The 5,036-nt window shown below is 47.2% G+C and overlaps 1 long non-coding RNA gene across 1 annotated transcript; it reads right to left on the bottom strand.

Annotated features, from left to right (window-relative positions):
* Positions 1-1,218: 1,218 nt before the first annotated feature.
* LOC104944118 (uncharacterized) lies at positions 1,219-4,822 on the bottom strand. The gene is made up of 3 exons (XR_798196.1): positions 4,472-4,822; positions 3,299-3,357; positions 1,219-1,258 (listed from the first exon to the last, which is right to left on the bottom strand). It is a non-coding gene; the product is annotated as an uncharacterized lncRNA (long non-coding RNA).
* Positions 4,823-5,036: the final 214 nt, after the last annotated feature.

The following is a 5,036-nucleotide window of genomic DNA, read 5'->3' as shown; positions in this document are numbered from 1 at the left end:
TACGTTTTGTTTGCACCTTTAAACTGGAAAAATCTTCCAAATCGTTTTTTTTGTGTAAGACCTTCATTATAACTCCTACCTTTACCGCAAAAATGGCAAAGAGACCTTGGGTACCAGTCTATAACACTTTACTAACTGTAGAGAAAGCCTAGGCAATCTCGGTTATCTTAGTTTCCCTTAAAGGTGTGTGTGTGTACCAATTTCCTTTTTTAGCCACCGAAAACGCTAGGTCCAAAGTACTCTCCTTTCGATAGAGAGCGAGTACTTAGAACCCGTTTACCTTGTGTCGTCTAAATAACGAATACCTATAGTCCTTTAGTAGTTTTCTTTCTGTGTCTGTGTAACCCCTAATTGCAGCCGTTGCAAAAATTAACAAAATTACGGTAACTTCTGGTGAAAACTGTCCCTGATGGTGGTGTCGCACTCGGTACATATCACAAAAATCGATTGGATCGGGGTGTACAAAACTCAAGAAACTCTCTTCTTCCAAGACAGACACATATTTATGATCATTAAATCTACCTGTTCACAAACGAAGGACAAAGTCTGCCTCTCCTGTGAAGTAGTACGTTTCACACCCACGAGCACTCGGTGCGTCACAGGCCTGTTGTCCCACTCATGTGCAGGTTTTGCCAAGTAATGTCTCAATCGTACATTATTTCTGTTGACTACATTATTTCTGACAACACAAGTCACGCACACCGCGTCGACGTCTTGGACCACTTTCGAGTAAAGAGACATAATAGTCATGTACTCTCTGCATGTACCCTGGTCCGAGACAAGCGCCACTCGTGTGTTTGGTGTGGTGTCTGTGTGTGGTGTACTCTTGTGTGGTTTGTTGTGTGTGTGTGTTGTTTGTGTTAGTGTTGTGTGGTGTGTGTGTGTGTTTTCTGGTGGGGACTGCGTTCGTGAGTGCGCGTGTGTGTGTGGGACTGTGTGTGTGTGGGACCTGTGTAGTGTGGAGGGACTACCTTGGACACAATGTCGTAAGACTACTGAGGGTATGTAACTTATTTGGACAATAATTTACGGACGGTCCACACTAGTGGGACCCGAGTCTATGCTTTCGACACTTTAACCAGTTACTTGACTATTGTACGGTTGTGCGACTCGACACTACATATTTGTGTTGGTGTAATAGACTCGACTAGTGGTTGTGTGTTTTTGTGTGTGTGTGTGTGGCTGAGGGGGGTCAGAGTGTTATCTCATCATTTAAAAACATATAGTGTTATACTCTGAGCTCCACCAGGAACGTGGGCTGGAGGGGGGGGGGTCATATGATCATTTAAAAACAGTCTTATGGCGCATCTGCACTACAGCGCGGTTTAAGCAAGCCGTGCCCGGCCCGTTTTTGGTTGCGTTTCCACGAGGTGTAGTTCCAGCTAGCGGGTACTGTTTCACTGTTTTTCTGGCTCTCCAAAATCAAGGTTCTTTCCGGGCCAACGACCGGGCTGAGTGCTAAACTAGTGAGAGTATCACTGGCAAGGGGGCTACATCAAGATGAACATATTTGACCGTGATTTAATTGTAATACACGTTTCAAAATGATGCCGAAGTAACAACATACTGATACTGGTTAGTAAAAACCATGAATTAATGCTTTGACAAGTCTGCAGACAGACAGCAGGAGAAACACCTTTTAAAATGCGTGTTTTCTGAATGGAGCTTGGCTAAGCTAACGCAGTATATGCTCTGACCGTCCACACTCAGAACAACGGCCTACAGACAGAAATAAAGCAGAGACTGTATTCTCCATGACACAGACAGTCTGTGGTTTGGACTTGTTTCACTTTTGTCTACTTTCTGAACAGATATGAGGAGCTGTGAGCTCTGAGGGCTAACAGCTAACGGCTGATGTTGGTTTTGTGTTTCTCATTGAAGATGACGTCACAGCTCCGCCTACACTGCGTTACTATAGTTACTGCCCCAGCTACTAAACTGTAATGGAAACGCAGCATAAAGTGAGCCTGGACTAACCCTACCGCACTAAGCCGTGCGAGGCCCTGCAATGGAAATGCGCCATAATACTCTGAGATCCACCGGGAACGTGGGCTGACGGGGGTCAGAGTATCACTAGTGTGCAATATATACACAGAGTGTGTGTGTGTGTGTGTTGGTCTCAGATGTTGTGGTTGTGTTTATCCATCACACTTCAGAGTGGTGCATGATTTCTCTTCATTGACCAACACACACACGTTTTTATTAAAGAGATATAAGAAACTACAGAGGCCTGTGAGGGTCAGGGGGAAGTCAAAGTGTGTGTGTGTGTGTGTGTGTTGTGACAATATATATAAATACACAGCTTTATAATGATCATTATGACTGGCTGCTATCTCTGAGTTAGAATATTCAACTGCTGTAACGCCGTCTGTAGTGAGTGTGAAATATACCCTTTCCCACCTGGCTGCTATCCCTCTTATTCTACCTATCAACACTTCCTGCTCTCCACCTGGACGGGTTCCTCTTCTAAAGTGTGTCATCTCTCTCTGAGATGTTAGGCATGTCTGAGCTGTCTCCATGGGCACTCTTTGAACATGGGCACCCTTTGAACATGGGCACCCTTTGAACATGGGCACCCTCTGAACATGGGCACCCTCTGAACATGGGCAGCTACCAGAGGGTGTCTTATGATAGATGGAAACACTAAACATGATGATGAAAGATAGAGTGAATCATCAGATGTCAGCTCCAGGGTCTGCATTGCCGTTAATCGAACGGTTCATTAATGAAGGTGCTGCATGGTTTCCTCTGAGGGTCTCCAGCAGCTGAAGGATGGATCTCTGCCCCCCCACCCCAACTCAGATATGTTCCTCCTGTTGTATCTCAGTAATGCTTTATCACTGCAAACGTCCCAGCATGCTCTCTGGTGCTCCTACACACACTTCCTCTGTTAAAGGAACACACACCGGGGGGAGTGTGTGTTTCTGCTGAAGTTTAAACTGTCGGCTTCATTCACACACATCTGCTCTCTGACGCTCAAACCCAGTCAGAGATGCATCTGAGAGGAGTTAGTGTCTGTGGGGACTCTACTGAGGACTGACTTTGAATACATTCATTCTGGATGAAAGCACAGGTAACACTCGTCTGGGTGGAAAGGGCTTTGGTAACGGCATGCTTTTCAATCATATTCAAGGAGGATGGTTGGGGGGGGGGGGCCTTCTCAGTTACTGCTCAGCTCATCACATTCACAACTAGTTTCAGAGATTCCAGATCCAGAGTCTGCAGCCTCACATCTGATGGGTGCAGCTCCGGGAAATGCAACGCTAGCGGAGTGTGTGAATGTGTGTCAGACACTCACCAGGTTCTCTACCGCCGCCTGCTCCAGAAACTTCTGCGCCGCCTCCAGTTCATTGCGATCTGATGGGGGAGAGAGAGAGTTACTGAGTGTAATGTTAGCTCTGATGCTAGCTCACAGATATGAGCAGGAACTAAGCTCCAGTGGAACAGGTTCAGCCGCTCCTCTGAAGCCCATGTTCTCCCGGCTCATTTCACCTAAGAGCCGCTGAAGCTGCCCCCCGCCCGTCAGCGAGGCTCCAGCGTGTGTTAGCCGTTAGCATGTAGCATTACGTGTGTTAGCTCCCCCGTTAGCATGTAGCACCGGGGACACGTTTAGTGCGACGGCGTAAAGTTTTCCGGACTCCCAACAAACCTGTTTTAAAGATCACTAACTCAGATCTCCCACATGGGGAGGGGGGATAAATGATATTAATATCACACCTCAGATGGATGATGCTACCCCCATGATTAGGGGAGTGTTCTCTATCCTCTCAGCGGCTCTCAGGTGAATTGAGCCGGGAAAACATGCGGAGGGGCGGCCGTTTGGTACAAGCTAACAGCTAACTTGTGGTGCGGCTACACCGGGCAGCTGTCAGACCCCCACCCCAAAGAGAGCTCCATCCACACGGGTATCTCATGACAGCATGTTGATAGCTCTACTGACGGACCCAGGAGGAGAGTTCCACAGATAAACTGTAACTAAATATATTATAATAGAGATTAAGAAGCCGGACAGGAGGCTATGAGGCCGGTTAGCATCACGAGCTAACAGTTAGCATTAGCTGTTAGCATCTCCTAACTTTCCCCGGAGATAACGGCTAACACCCGAGTTTTAAAGCTTCTTGTTGCAGTTTGACAGCGGAACTCTCATTCAAAACGGAGTTGTAAACACGCTGTCATTATAATAATATATATGAAAATACTGTAACCGTGTGGATGGATCTCTAGAAGATCTGATCTAAACTCGTTAGCTGTTAGCTTGTATCAAACGGCCGCTCCTTCGCATGTTTCCCGGCTGTTAGCATCATGAGATGACTGTTAGCATCACGAGCTAACTGTTAGCATCTCCTCCTAACTCTCCCCTGATGTGACGGAGCTAACTGCTACCACCACAGAAACACTCCCAAAATCACCCCGGATATCATGCACCAGACCCCGGGTAGACTGCGGGTGATTCTGCGGTTCTTTGACCCACCTGGAGAGACGGTCTTCTCGAGGATCGTGATGAGCTCCATGCTCCCGGATCTCTCTTCGCGCTCTCAGCCCGGATTACTTTCTCTCCTCAGCGCCGCGCTTCCGGCGGGGGTCGGTCGGTGATAGAGAAGAGGCGGGAGTGTTCCCCCGGTGCTCGCTCGGTGTTTGTGTCTCTCTGAAGGCGCCGTGAAGCACCGTCACCGCGAGGAAGAAGCTTCGTCACCGTGAGGAAGACGCTTCGTCACCGCGAGGAAGAAGCACCGCCGCCCGTTTACCTCCTGTGTGTCGGGAGGGAAAGAAGGGCCGCGGAGGGATATCACGTCTGACGGGACGGTGTGCGGCCTTCAGGGACCGTGGGAAGAGTTAACACAGCGCAGGGGGGATTATTACAATTAATGTATTATTTAACTGAATTAAACACCTTAATTAACTCTATTGTTTACTTACTCAACAAATAATATATATTTTATTTAATATTTAATTAGAATACTGTTATTATAGAAAGATAGCAGTGAAATCAAACTGGAAACACTGTTTATTCTGGAAAATCTTAACATGGCAAAAGA

The sequence above is a fragment of the Notothenia coriiceps genome, unplaced genomic scaffold, assembly GCF_000735185.1.
Source record: "Notothenia coriiceps isolate Sejong01 unplaced genomic scaffold, NC01 NC01_scaffold00007535, whole genome shotgun sequence".
NCBI classification, from domain to species: Eukaryota; Metazoa; Chordata; class Actinopteri; order Perciformes; family Nototheniidae; genus Notothenia; species Notothenia coriiceps.
The sequence above is the reverse complement of the archived record's forward strand: the minus strand, read 5'-3'. Positions and strand labels throughout refer to the sequence as shown.